The sequence below is a fragment of the Furipterus horrens genome, unplaced genomic scaffold (genome assembly GCF_987537825.1).
Source record: "Furipterus horrens unplaced genomic scaffold, mFurHor1.1.pri manual_scaffold_1, whole genome shotgun sequence".
NCBI classification, from domain to species: domain Eukaryota; kingdom Metazoa; phylum Chordata; class Mammalia; order Chiroptera; family Furipteridae; genus Furipterus; species Furipterus horrens.
In genome coordinates this window covers 123,885,844-123,901,628 of record NW_028327171.1, presented here as the reverse complement: position 1 = coordinate 123,901,628, position 15,785 = coordinate 123,885,844, and positions in this window count along the sequence as shown.

Below are 15,785 nucleotides of genomic sequence, written 5' to 3'. Positions count from 1 at the left end.
AGATCAAAGAGACTGCACCACTGAAATTCCTAGATATCCTATAAAGAATATCATACAACAAAGGTGGGAAGTCAAAGCAGACAACCCCCGCCCCAAAAAAACAAACAAGAAGAATCCAGCATGGTAAGACACATAAACAACCTCTCCATAAAAAGAAGAGAGGAATCCCCAGAAAGAGAGGTAGATGGAATAGACATAGCCCAAAAGTCAGACATGGCATTCAAAACAATGATGGTGAAGAAGCTCAATATACTCGATAACCTCAAAAACAACTATGGCAACCTCCAAGGAAGTTACCAGCAGCTCTAAGAAAATTACAGGGAACTTATGGAGAACTACACCAGCATAAAAAAGGACATAGAAACTATTAACAAGAACCAGGAGGAAGTGAAGAATACAATCTCTGAACTGAAAAACACAATAGAATCAATCAAAAGCAGGCTAAATGAAGCAGAGGATCAGATCAGTGAGTTAGAGGACAATGTAGAAAAAATTCCCAGACAATAAAACAAAATAAAAAAAGATTGAAGAAGTATAAAGAAGATATAAGAGAATTACAGGATAGCATGAGGAAAAATAACATCCGAGTCATTGGAATAAAAGAGAGAGGAGAAGAAGAACAATGACTAGAAAAGCTGATAGGAGAAATAATAACAGAAAATTTTCCCAAACTGATGAGAGAAAAAGTTATATAAGTTCAGGGAGCACAGAGAGTCCCAATGGAAAAAAGAACCCCCAAAAACCTACTCCAAGGCACATCATAATTAAAATGACAACATTCAAAGATGAAGAGAGAATCCTAAAGAAAACAAGAGAAAAGCAGCAAATAACATACAAGGGAGCTCTGATAAGGCTATCAACTGATTTCTCAACAAAAACACTGCAAGCCAAGAAGGAATGGTCAAAAATATTTCAAGGAATGAAAAACAAAGGCCTACAACCAAGAATACTCTACCCAGCAAGGTTCTCATTGAAAATGGAAGGTGAAATAAGGAGTTTCTTAGACAAAGGAAGACTAAAAGAATACATCTCCACCAAACCAGCATTGCAAGAGGTGCTAAAGGGGATGTTTTAAGAAAAAAAAAAGAAGAGAGAAACACAGGTACAAAGGGAAATGAATAAATACATGTCAATAATAACCTTAAATGTAAATGGATTAAATGATCCAATTAAAAGACATAGGGTAACGGAATGGATAAGAATATAGGACCCACATATTTGCTGTCTATAAGAAACACACCTCAAAACAAAAGATTTACATAGACTGAAAGTAAAGGGATACAAAAAAGTATTCCAAGAAAAGGGACATGAAAAAAAAGCTGGGGTAGCAGTCCTCATATCAGACAAAACGGATTTCAGAGCCAGGGCAATAAAAAGAGACAAAGAAGAACATTTCATGGTACTTAAGGGAACAGTCCATCAAGAAGATCTAACACTGATAAACATATATGCACCCAACATAGGAGCATCCAAATACATAAAGAAAATGCTAGAAGACCACAACAAGGATATTAACAGTAGCACACTCATAGTAGGGGACTTTAACACTCCATTATCAACAATAGACAGATCTTCGAAGCAAAGAAACACCAAGAATATACAGGCATTGAACAACACACTAAACCACATGGACTTATATATATAGAACTTTTCACCCCAAAGAAGCAAAATATACATTCTTTTCAAATGCACGTGGGACATTTTCAAAGATAGACCACATGATAGAACACAAAACAAGCCTCAAGAAATTTAAAAAAATTAAAATCATATCAAGCATTTTCTCAGACCACAATGCCTTGAAACTAAAAATGAACCTCAGAAAAAAAATCAAAGATATCCAAACTCACGGAGAATGAATAACATGCTATTAAATAATGAATGGATTAACAATGACATCAAAGAAGAAATCAAGAAGCTTCTGGAAACTAATGATAATGAACACACAACAGCCCAAAACCTATGGGACACAGCAAAAACAGTCCTAAGAGGGAAGTTCATAGCAATATGAGTATATCTGAAAAAAAATAGAAGAATCTCAAATAAAAAATCTAACCCTACAGCTACTAGAACAAGAACAACAACAACAAACAAAGCCTAGGTCAAAAAGAAGGAAGGAAATCATCAAGGTCAGAGCAGAATGAAATGACATAGAGACTGAACAAACAATTCAAAAGATCAATAAAACTAGGAGCTAGTTCTTTGAAAAAATAAACAAAATTGACAAGCCTCTAGCCAGGCTCATCAAGAAAAAAAGAGAGATACACAAATAAACAAAATCAGAAATGAAAAAGGAGAAATCACGACTGATACAACAGAAATACAAAGGATTGTAAGAAATTACTACAAACAACTATATTGCAAGAAATTTGACAACCTTGAAGAAATTGAAAAATTTCTAGAAATATATAACCTTCCAAAACTGAATCAAGAAGAAGTAGAAAGTCTCAACAGACCAATAACAAAGAAGGAAATTGAAACAGTAATAAAAAATCTCCCGGCACACAAAAGCCCTGGACCGGGTGGCTTCACAGGTGAATTTTACAAAACATTTAGAGAAGAACTAACTCCTATGCTCCTCAATCTCTTCCAAAAAATCCAAGAAGAAGGAAAACTCCCAAACTCTTTCTATGAAGCCAGTATTACCCTAATTCCAAAACCAGGTCAAGACACGACAAAGAAAGAAAACTACAGGCCAATATCACTGATGAATATAGATGCTAAAATCCTCCACAAAATATTGACAAACAGGATCTGGCAATACATCAAAAAGATCATACACCACGATCAAGTGGGATTCATCCCAGGGATGCAAGGATGGTTTAATATTTGCAAATTAATAAATATAATATATGAGCTAAACAAATGAAAGACAAAAATCACTTGATCATATCAATAGATGCAAGAAAAGCATTTAATAAAGTACAACACGCATTTATGATGAAAACACTCAGCAAAATGGGAATAGAGGGAGCACACCTTAACATAATTCAGGCTGTATATTAGAAGTCTGAAACCAACATCATACTCAATGAACAAAAACTGAAAGCATTCCCCCTGAAATCAGGATCAAGACAAGGCTGTCCACTCTCTCCACTCCTATTCAACATAGTGTTGGAAGTCCTAGCCATAGCAATCAGACAAGAAAAAGAAATAAAAGGTTTCCAAATTGGGAAAAAAGAAGTAAAACTATCATTATATGCTGATGACATGATAGTATACATAGAAAACTCTATAAACTCCACTAAAAGACTACTCAATATAATAAGTGAATTTGACAAAATAGCAGGATACAAAATAAATATACAGATATCTAAGGCATTTCTGTATACCAACAAAAACAAATCAGAGACAGAGACAAAAAAGAAAATACCATTTATTATAGCAACAAGAAAAATAAAGTACCTAGGAATAATGTTAACCAATGAGGTAAAAGACCTCTACTCTGAAAATTACGTAACATTGAAGAGAGAAATTAAGGAGGATACAAATAAATGGAAGCAAATACCATGTTCTTGGAAGGGAAGAATCAACATCATCATAATGGTCATACTACCCAAAGCAATTTACAGATTCAATGCAATCCCTATTAAAATACCAATGACATTTTTCACAGACCTAGAACAAATACTCCAAAAATTCATATGGAACCAAAAAAGACCCCAAATAGCCAAAGCAATCTTGAGACAGAAGAACACAGCAGGAGGAATCACAATACCAGACATCAAACAATACTACAAAGCCACTGTGATCAAAACAGTCTGGTACTGGCATAAGAACAGACATATAGATCAATGGAATAGAATAGAGAGTCCAGAAATAAAACCAGGAATATACGGTCAACTAATATTTGATAAAGGAGGAAGGAACATAAAATGGAGTGAGAAGAGCCTCTTTAACAAATGGTGCTGGGAGAATTGGACAGGAATGTTAAAAAAAAAATGAAACTAGACCACCAACTTACACCACACATAAGAATAAACTCAAGATGTTTCAAAGACTTAAATGTAAGACGTAACACCATAAAAGTCCTAAAGGGAAAAGTAGGCAGGAAAATTTCAGATATACCACATAACAATATTTTCATGGATACATTTCCTAAGGCAAGAGAAATAAAGGAAAAAAAATAAACAAATGGGACTACATCAAACTGAAGAGTTTCTGCTCATCAAAAGAAAACATCAGCAAGATGAAAAGGAAACCAATTATATGGGAAAACATATTTGTCAATGACATCTTAGACAGGGGACTGATCTCCAAAATATATAAAGAGCTTATATGACTCAACATCAAGAAAGCAGACAATCCAATTAAAAAATGGGCAAAGGACGTGAACAAACACTTCTCTGAAGAGGACATACAGAAGGTCCATAGACACATGAAAAAATGCTCAACATCACTAGTCATCAGAGAGATGCAAATAAAAACCACAATGAGGTACCACTTTACACCAGTCAGAATGGCCATCATCAACAAATCAACAAACAACAAGTGCTGGCGAGGATGTGGAGAAACGGGAACCCTACAGCACTGTTGGTGGGAATGCAGAATGGTGCAGCCACTATGAAAAACATTATGGAATTACCTCAAAAAACTAATAATAGAACTGCCTTATGAACCAGCGATTCCACTAGTAGGATTATACCTGAAGAATCCTGAAACACCAATTCAAAAGAACTTATGCACCCCTATGTTCATAGCAGCACTGTTTACAATAGCTAAGTGCTGGAAACAGCCTAAGTGCCCATCTGTAGATGAGTGGATCAGAAAAGTGTGGTACATTTACACAATGGAATACTATGCAGCAGAGAGAAATAATGAACTCCTGCCATTTGCAACAACATGGATGGAACTAGAGAGAATTATGCTTAGTGAAATAAGCCAGACAAAGAAAGAAAAATACCATATGATATCACCTAATACAGGAAACTAAAGAACAACATAAACATATGAACTAAATAGGACAAGGAGCAGAATAACAGTCAATAGTGGGAAGGGAGAGGGAGAGAAGGGGGATAAGTAAGGGAAGAGTTTAGTCAAGGAACATGTATAAATGATTCATGGACATTGACAACGGGGAGGGATATGATTGTGGGAGAAGAGGTGGGCTGGATTAGTGGGGAGAGCAATGTGGGGGAAATGGGACAAATGTATTTAAAATATCAAAAAATAAAATTAAAAAAAAGAGAGAGAAAGTTAGAGAGGGGTAGAAACATCAATGTGTGGTTGTCTTTCACATGTCCCCAACTGGAGACCTGGCCTACAATCCAGGCATGTACCCTGACATGTAATTGAACTAGAGACCCTTTGATTTGCAGGCCAGTGCTCAGTCCACTTAACCACCCCAGCCAGAGCCTCTCTCCAGTTTTGATGTAGTTGTATTCCTTCTTAGCTATGGAATGAGATGCAGTGTGTCTACCTACACCTCCATCCTGGCCACTTTTTTCTCCAGTGGCTTCTGAAATAGAACCTCTAGGACACCTCAAAAAATAGTTGAAATCCATAAACAAGAAAATATGTGAAATTTCTACGAGTTTTAAGATTTTTAATTCTATGAGTTTGTGCTTTTGTTTTATCTAGTCCAGGAAGCTTTCCTGAAAGCAGAGGGTTCTCACTTGGACTGTGATTGATAAAATAAATACAGACCACCTGGAAACCAAAACCAAGACTGCCTTTCCAGCTGTGAGGTGTATAGTATTTGTCTCTGCTCTATAATATGAGGCTTCAAGAGGGTTGCAGAGGACGCTGTTCTTGGGAATCACACGTGGGTTTGCATTTTAGCCTCTACTGTTTGATAACTATGTGACTTAACTTCTCTTAACTTCAGTCTCCCTTTCTGTAAAACAGAGCTAGAGATACCGTAATGGATTGTTGTGAGTGTGCAGAGGATGAGAAAATATATTCCTTATCAAACTTCACAATGAGTTAGCTGCCTGACATTATAGATTGGTTTTTCCTGAGGACACAGTATGAAAACTCCTTTCCACCCCCTCCTCCTGACATTTCACAATTAGGAAATTTCTTCTGGCATGTCTTCAGCCTTTGAAATCCCCATGCTAGCAGTAGTCTGCCCTTCATCAGTACCGTATTTGATAAACACACATACTAATGCCATGTTGCCTTCTGTCTTAAAATATAAACACTTCTACATTATTCATCAAAAACATCATCTCTCAGAGTCAGCCATAAAAAGTTCTTCACATTCATTCACACAAACAGGTTTTTGAACCCTTTCCAGAAATAGGAATTGCAGAAGCAGAGGCAAAGGTGTGTTATTGATTGTAGATCTTTAAATATTGACTACTTTACATCTTATTCTAATAGGGATTAACTTCTGAGTGGTGGGGATTAACTGATATCAAGTTAGGAAAGCAGTGAACACTAGGGTTGACCAGACTGGCAAATTAGTCCCCAAATAAAGAATTTACAATCTGTTTTAAGACTGTGTAACAATAAACTCCCCTGGAAGCTTTCAGTCCCTTGAGAAAGGAAATGAGTTCCGAAGGCCAGGGGGCCATATTGTTCAGAGGAGGCTTGAACTAAGGGAGGAGAAGCAGTAGGATGGATGGACCTTCCCCTTTGTGTGCCATAAGAAGGGGGCCACAGTTGGGTACCACATCTGTGGAGGGACAAAAAAGTGGTGAGCCCCTCTATGAAGGTGCCCGGTGAGATGCAGAAAACCATCATCCCTAGAAACAGCCCTAGGATGGCATGGCAGCATTTGAGGGACCAGGTGAGCTCCCTCATAATGACACTATGCCTATCCTTGTCCCTCCATCTTAGCATTTATGCACATTTTCCTTCTTCCAAACTTTCTTCCAAACTTTCTCCCTTCCTTCCTTCCTTCCTTCCTTCCTTCCTTCCTTCCTTCCTTCCTTCCTTCCTTCCTTCCTTTCTTTCTTTCTTTCTTTCTTTCTTTCTTTCTTTCTTTCTTTCTTTCTTTCTTTCTTTCTTTCCTTTCTTTCTTTCTTCCTTCCTTTCTTTCTTTCTTTCTTTCTTTCTTTCTTTCTTTCTTTCTTTCTTTCTTTCTTTCTTTCTTTCTTTCTTTCTTTCTCCCTCTTTCTTTCTTTCTTTTGTAGATCTAATTTAATTAAAAGTAAATTTAATTTAATTTACTTCTTTGCATATTTAAAAAATGTTTAAATTGTTTTTCGATTACAGTGGTCCCATTTCTGCCCCCCTCCCCATTGCTCTTGCCTGCTCCATCTACCTCCCCCCTCTCCCACAGGCAATCCCCATGCTGTTGTCCATATTCATGGGTCATTTATACTAGTTCTTTGTCTAGACCCTTTCCCTTCTTTTCCCCCCTTCTCCCCTTTCTGACCCCACTCTGGTCACTATCAGTCTGTTTCTTATCTCCATGGCTCTGGTTCTATTTTGCTCATTTGTAGGTTTTGCTCATTAGTTTTCTGTATTAGGTGAGATCATATGGTATTTTTCTTTTGCTTCCTGGCTTATTTCACTATGCATAATACTCTCCAGTTCTGTCCATGTTGTCGCAAAAGGTAGGAGTTCATTCTTTCTTTCTACTGTGTAGAATTCCATCATGTAAATGTATCAGTTTTGTTCCATTCACCCACTGATGGGCACTTAGGCTATTTCCAGCATTTGGTTATTGCAAATAGTGCTGTTGTGAACATAAGGATGCAGAGGTTCTTTTGAATTGGTGTTTCAGGATTTTTCAGGTATAATCACAGCAATGGAATCACTGGATCAAAAGGCAGTCTCATTTTTAGTTATTTGAGGAAATTCCATACTGCTTTCCACAGTGACTGCACCAGTCTGCATTCCCACCAACAGTGCACTAGGGTTCCCTTTTTTTCAAACTCTCCCCAAACTTGTTGTTTGCTGATTTGTTGATGATGGCCATTGTGACTGGTGTAAAGTGGTATCTCGTTGTGGTTTTTATTTACATCTCTCTGAGGGCTAGTGATGTTGAGCATTCTTTCATATGCCTATTGACCCTCTGTATATCCTCCTGGAGAAGTGTTTGTTCAAGTCCTTTGTTTATTTTTAAATTGGGTTATCTGTCTTCTTGGGGTTGAGTTATGTAAATTCTTTATACATTTTGGAGATCAATCCCTTGTCTGATGTATCATTGGCAAATATGTTTTCTCATATGGTTGGTTCCCTTTTCATTTTGCTGAAGTTTTCCTTTGCTGAGCAGAAACTCTTCAGTTTGATGTAGTCCCATTTGTTTATTCTTTCTTTTATTCCCCTTGCCTTAGGAGATACATCAGTGAAAATATTGGTACAAGGGATATATAAGGTTTTTCTGCCTATGTTTCCTTTTGGGACTTTTATGGTGTCATGGCTTACATTTAAGTCTTTGATGTATCTGAAGTTAATTCTGTTTTATGGTGTAAGTTGGCAGTCTAGTTTTATTTTTTTTTTGCATGCCCCTGTCCAGTTCTGCTAGCACCACTTGTTGAAGAGGCTCTTCTCACTCCATTCTGTGTTCCTTCCCCCTTTATCAATTATTAGTTGATCATATAGACCTGGGTTTATTTTTCTGGGCTCTCTATTCTGTTCCATTTATCTATATGTCTGTTCTTATGCCAGTACCAGACTGTTTTGATTACAGAAGCCTTTTAGTATGGTTTGATATCAGCTATTGTGATTCCTCCTATTGTGTTCTTCTCCCTCAAGATTGCTGTGGCTATCTGGGGTCTTTTTGGTTCTGTATAAGTTTTTGAAGTATTTCTTCTAGGTCTGTGAAACATGTATTTGATATTTTAATAGGGATTGTATTGAATCTATAAATTACTTTGAGAGTATGGACATTTTAATGATGTTGATTCTTCCAATCCATAAAAATGGTATGTGCTTCCTTTTACTTGTATCGTCCTTAATTTCTTTCTTCAGTGTTATGCAGTTTTCTGAGAACAGGTGTTTTACCTCCTTGGTTAAGTTTATTCCTAGGTGCTTTATTTTTCTTATGGCTATAGTAAATGGGACTATTTCCCTAGTTTCTATCTCTGATATTTTATTGTTAGTGTACAGAATTGCCTTCGATTTCTGAATATTGACTTTATACCCTGCTATTTTGCCGCATTCACTTATTATGTCAAGTAGTTTTTTAGGGGACTCTATAGGGTTTTCTATGTACACTATCATGTCATCTGCAAATAATGACAGCTTTACTTCCTTTTTTCCAATTTGGATGCCTTTTATTTCTTTTTCTTATCTGATTGCTGTAGCTAGAACTTCCAATACTATGTTGAATAGGAGTGGAGAGAGTGGACATACTTGTCTTGTTCCTGATCTCATGGGAAATGCTTTCGGTTTTTCCCATTGAGTATGATGTTAGCTTTAGGTTTTTCATATATGGCCTCTATTATGTTGAGGTATGCTCCCTCTATTCCCATTTTGCTGAGAGTTTTTATCATAAATGGTTGTTGTACTTTATCAAATGTTTTTTCTGCATCTATGGATATGACCATGTGATTTTTGTCTTTCATTTTGTTTATGTGGTGTATTACGCTTATTTATTTGCGAACATTAAACCTTTCTTGCATCCCTGGGATGAATCCCACTTGATCATGATATATGATCTTTTTAATGTGTTGCTGAATCCAGTTTGCCAATATTCTGTTGAGGATTTTAGCATCTATGTTCATCAGTGATATTGGCCTGTAGTTATCTTTCTTTGTTGTGTCTTGACCTGGTTTTGGAATTAGAATAATACTGGCTTTATAGAAAGAGAATGGGAGTGTTTCTTCCTTTTGGATTTTTAGGAATAGTTTGAGAAAGAAAAAAGTTAGTTCTTCCCTAAATATGTTGTAAAATTCACCTGTGAAGTCATCCTGTCCAGGGTTTTTGTGTGCCTGGAGTTTTTTAATTACTGCTTCAATTTCACTAGTTGTTATTGGTTTGTTCAGGCTTTCTGCTCTCTCTTGATTCAGTTTTGGAAGATTATATGTTTCCAGAAATATGTCAATTTCACCTAGGTTGTCAAATCTCTTGTCATATAATTGTTCATAGTAATTTCTTACAATTCTTTTCATTTCTTTGGTATTGGTTGTAATTTCTCCTCTTTCATTAATGATTTTGTTTATTTGGGTCCTCTCTTCTTCTTGATAAGCCTGGTTAAAGGCTTGTCAATTTTGTTTATCTTTTCAAAGAACCAGCTTTTGGTTTTACTGATTTTTTGAAGTGTTTACTTATTCCCTATGTCAGTTCATTCTGCTTTGATTTTGATGATTTCCTACCTTCTATTTACTCTGGGCTTTGTTTGTTGTTGTTTCTCTAGTTCATGTGCTATAGGGTTAGATTTTTTAACATATATTTTATTGATTATGTTGTTACAGTATCACAATTTTTGCCCCATTTGCTCACCTCTGCTCGGTACCCCCCCTTACTTCCAGCAATCCCACCCCCCTAAGTTTATGTCTATGGGTTGTGCATATAAGTTCTTTGGCTTCACCCTTTCCTATATTATTCATAACTACCGTATGTCTATTTTGTACCAACCAATTATGCTTATTAATCCCTGCACCATTTCCCCATTTCTCCCCTTTCCCCCTCCCAGCTGATAACCCTCAAAATGATCCCCATACGTATGATTATGTTTCTATTCTGGTTTGCTTAGTTGGATTTTGTTTTTATTTTTTAGATTCTGTTGTTGATATTCGTGAGTTTGTTGTTATTTTTGTGTTCATAATTTTGATCTTCTTTTTCTTAAGTAAGCCCCTTTGACATTTCATATATTAATAGTTTGGTGATGATGAGTTCCTTAAACTTTACCTTGTCTGAGAAGCACTTTATCTGCCCCTGTACTCTAAATGATAGCTTTCTGGATAGAGTAATCTTGGTTGTAGGTCCTTGATTTTTATCACCTTGAATACTTCTTGCCAGTCCCTTATTGCCTGCAAAGTTTCTTTTGAGAAGTCAGTTGATAGTCCTATAGGCACTCCTTTATAGGTAACTCTCTGCTTTTCTCTAGCTGCTTTTAAGATTCCCTCTTTATCTTTCACCTTTGACATTTTAATTATGATGTGTCTTAGTGTGGTCCTTTTTGGGTCTCGCTTGTTGGGAACTCTCTTTGTGTCCTGGATTTGTGTGTCTATTTCCTTCGCCAGATTTGCGGATTTTTTTCTTTGTTATTTTCTCACATAAGTTTTCCATTTCTTGCTCTTCCTCTTCTCCTTCTGGCACCCCTATGGTTTGGGTGTTTGCACATTTAAAGTTTTCTCAGAGGTTCCTAAGCCTCTCCTCATTTTTTTCAATTATTGTTTCCTCATTCTGTACTGGTTGACAGTTTTTTTCTTCCTTATGTTCCAAATCATTGATTTGAACCCAGGTTTCCTTCCCTTCACCACTGGTTTTGTGTGGATTTTCCTGTGTTTTATTTAGCATAGTTTTCACTTCTTCCCTTATGTGTTTGCCTTATTTAAGCATATCTGTCAAGTCTGTGAGCATCTTTATAACCAGTGTTTTGAACTCTGTGGCTGCTAAGTTGGCTATCTTCTCATTTGTTAGGTTGACTATCTCCTCATTGCTTAGTTCTCCCCCTGGAACCTTGATCCATTCCCTCTTTTGGGCAATACTTCTCTCAATACTCAACTTGACAGGCTCCTGTGCTTGTTTGCCTCTGTGTCTTAGATCAGGCTGTCGCTCCTGTTACCTGTAGGGTAAGATGTTTATTTGATATTTTTATATCATTTTTAGGTAGGCTTGTAATGCTATGAACTTTCCTCTTAGGGTTTCTTGCGTTCTATCCCATAGGTTTTGTTTTGTTGTGTGTTCATTATTATTTGTTTTAAGAAACTTCTTGATGTTCTCCTTGATGTCATTGTTAACCCATTCATTATTTAATAGCATGTTATTCATTCTCCATGACTTTGAATGTTTTTGAGGTTTTTCCTTGAGGTTGACTTCCAGTTTCAAGGCATTCTGATTTGAGAAGATTCTTGATATAATTTCAATTTTCTTTAATCTGTTGAGGTTTGTTTGTGTTCTACCATGTGGTGTATCTTTGAAAATGTTCCATGGACAAATTTAAAGAATGTATATTTTGCTTTCTTGGGGTGAAAGGTTCTGTATATATCAATTAACTCCATTTGATCTAGAGTGTTGTTCAATGCCTCAATATCCTTGGTGTTTCTTTACTTTGAAGATCTGTCTGTTGTTCATAATGGAGCGTTAAAATCCCCTACTATGAGTGTGTGGCTGTCAATATCCTTGAAGTAGTTCAAAAATTTTTTTATGTATTTGGGTCCTTTTATGTTGGGTGCATATGTGTTTACAAGGGTTATATCATCTTGATGGATTGTTTTGTTAACTCATATAAAATGTCCTTCTTTGTCTCTTTTTATGGCCTTTGTTGTGAAATATATTTCGTCTGATTAAGTATTGCTACCCCAGCTTTATTTTCATGTTTTGTTTTCTTGGAATACTTTTCCTATCCCTCCCCTTTCAGTCTGTGTAAACCTTTTGTTCTGAGGTGGGTCTCTTGTAGACAGCATATATGTGGGTCCTGTTTTCTTATCCATTCAGCTACCTTATGCCTTTTTATTGGAGCATTTAACCCATTTACATTTAAGGTCATTATTGATAGGTACATAGTCATTGTCATTTTCCCCCTTTGTACCTGTGTACTTATCTGTCTCTCTCTGTTTTTTCATATTCTTAAAGCAGACATTTTAGCATCTCTTGCAAAGCTGGCTTGGTGGAGCTGTATTCTTTTAGCCTTCTTTTTTCTGGGAAACTCCTTATTTCACCTTCTATTTTGAATGAGAGCCTTGCTGGGTAAAATAGTCTCAGGCCTTTGTTTTTCATTGTTTGAGATATTTTTTGCCATTTCCTTCTGGCTTGTAGTGTTTCTGTTGAGAAATTGGCTGATGGCCCTATTGCAGCTCCCTTGTATATGATTAGCTGTTTCTCTCTTGCTGATGTTAGGATTCTTTCTTTGTCTTTAAATGTTGCCATTTTAATAATGATGTTTCTTGTAGTAGATGCATTTGGGTTCATCTTCATGGGACCCTCTGTGCTTCCTGGACCTGTGTGACTTTTTCTTTCATCAAGTCATGGGTTTTCTGTCGCTTTTTTAAAACAGGTTTTCTATCCTTTGTTCCTCTTATTCTGCTTCTGGTATCCCTATGATATGGATATTACTATATTTCATGTTATTCTGAAACTCTCATAAAACGTTTGCACTCTTTTTCAGTCTTTTTTTCATTTTGTTGCACTGTCTGGGAATTTTTTTCTATGTTGTCCTCCAGCTCGCTGATCTGATCTTCTGCCTCATTTAGCCTGCTTTAGATACCTTCTACTATGTTCTTCATTTCAGACATTCTGTTTTTTTAAAATTCATCCTGGCTCTTATTGGTAGTTTCTATGTCCTTTTTAATGCTGGTGTAGTTCTCAGTAAGTTCCTGTAGCTTCCCTGGCATTCTTCATAGTTATCCTGGAGTTCTTTGTAGTTTTCTTTAAACTTGCTATGCTTATTGAGCTTCCTTATAATCATTGTTTTGAATGCCCTGTCCAATAGTTTGCTTGCCTCTATTTTATTTAGCTCTCTTTCTGGGGATTTCTCCTTTCCTTTCAATGTGGGGCTTTCTCTTTGTCTCTCTATTTTAGGTGATTCTTCTTGTTTGTTTCTGCTTCTTGGATTGATCTCTTTGACTCCCTGTCTTTGTGGTGTGAACTTCTGTCGTAGGAGACATGTGGAATTCATGTTGCAGTATCCTTGATCTTCTGAACTTGATGCTCTTGGGATGTCCTTTATGTTGTTAAATGGGCTTTCTGGTTGTACTTGTTTTTTAGTTATCGTTGTGTTTCTCTTTGGTGGGTCCTTTCCACTGGCTAGCTGACTGAGACTCACTTTTCCCACCACATCTTGTATAGTGTTGTAGAGGTACATTTTCTTTACTTCCTGGATCTGCCCCTGGTGACATCAGATTGTGTCCCAGTCTGGACCTAGGCAGCCTGTTTGATACTACCTGGGATCCATTGTCTTTGTCTCTCTCCTTCAGTTGTTGATCTATTCAATCTGTGATCAGCTGTCAGGCTTAAGCACCACTATGTGGGGCAGATTAATTCCTGCAGGTGGGGCTATTGCTTTCCCTTAGGCCAGCGGTTCTCAACCTGTGGGTCACGACCCCTTTGGGGATTGAATGACCCTTTCACAGGGGTCGCCTAAGACCACCAGAAAACACACATATAATTACATATTGTTTTTGTGATTAATCACTATGCTTTAATTATGTTAAATTTGTAACAATGAAAATACATCCTGAATATTAGATATTTACATTACGATTCATAACAGTAGCAAAATTACAGTTATAAAGTAGCAACGAAAATAATTTTATGGTTGGCGGTGACCACATGAGGAACTACATTAAAGGATTGCGGCATGAGGAAGGTTGAGAACAACTGCCTTAGGCTGATGCCACTTGGAGGGGAGTGGTCTGTCTGCAGTATGGGGAATAAGTCAACACTGGGACCCTGTCAGCTGCTCCCTCAGTTCTCTCCTCAAAGCCAGTGCCCCAAACTATTCTAAGTGTCTCTAGTCTACTCTTCCCTTCCTCTGCTGGAGCCCAGGGTAAGTGGGTCCAATGTATTTTCATGTGTGTTCCCTTTAAATATCTCTTGTGTCTCCATCCATTTGGGGCCAGCAGAAAACCCTGTGGCTTTTTGCTTTTCAGAGCTGGATGCTGTTTTACTCTCAGCTATGTTACTTTATGGTGGGAAACCGAGCTAGGGGTTTAGACCCTATCCTTCTCAGGGGGAACCCCCAGCTGCTGAGACGTTTCTCCATCCCTTCAGCTGCCACCTGTGGGAGCCCAGTCAGCAGCCCTCTCATGTCTCTTCAGTTCCTACCAGTCATGTTATGATGAAAAAGCCTCTTCTGTTTGTCTGTGGTTATAAGGCTTCTCTCCAGCTAGTGTTCATTTGGTTGTTCCAGATGCTTTCTCCACAATTAAGTTGTAATTCCAGGTTGGTCTTGGGAGGAGGTTAGTGTAGCTTTCACTTACTCCTTTGCCATCTTGGATCTCTTCCATCTTCCAATTCCAACTCTTCTTGGATGCTTGATTTCAGAAGCCTCTTTTTCCACAGTGCAATGCTTCCTTCTGAGCCCCTGGCCTGACTTCACTCAGGGTTCCCTTCAGTACCCTTGGCTCCTGTATCTATATGCTCAGACCCCTGTCAGACTTGGCAAAACTATGCATGGGGCTCAGAGTACAGATCTGAGGGTCTGACTGCCTGGACTCAGATTCTAGCTTAACCTTGAGTCCACTGACTTTTTGTAGTATCAGTATCCTCATATGTAAAATAAAGATAATAATAGTACCAATTTCATAGAATTGTGATAAATTTAAATGAGATAGTGCATGTCACACATATAGTAAATGATCAATTAAGAAAAGCTGAGCAGTTGTCACATGCCAAGCACATAGTTAATAGCAAATAAATACACATGTGTCGAGTGTATGTATAAATAATAGTTCCCTGATATGGTTGAATTGTGTCCTCTCAAAAAAGTCAGTTAAATTTCTAACTTCCAATATCTTAGAATGTGACCTTATTGGAAGTAAGGTTATTGTAGGTGTAATTAGTTAAAATGAGATTATACTAGAGTAGGGTAATCCCCAAATACAGTGAATGATGCCTTTATAAAAAGAATGCCATATAAACATATAGAGACACAGGAAAAATGACAAAGACAAGCAGAGATTGGAGTGATGCAGCTGCAAGCCAAGGACACCAAAGATTGCTGGCCACCACCAGAAGATAGAGAGAGAAGGAAAATTCTTCCCTAGAGTCTTTTGGGGAGTGTTGGT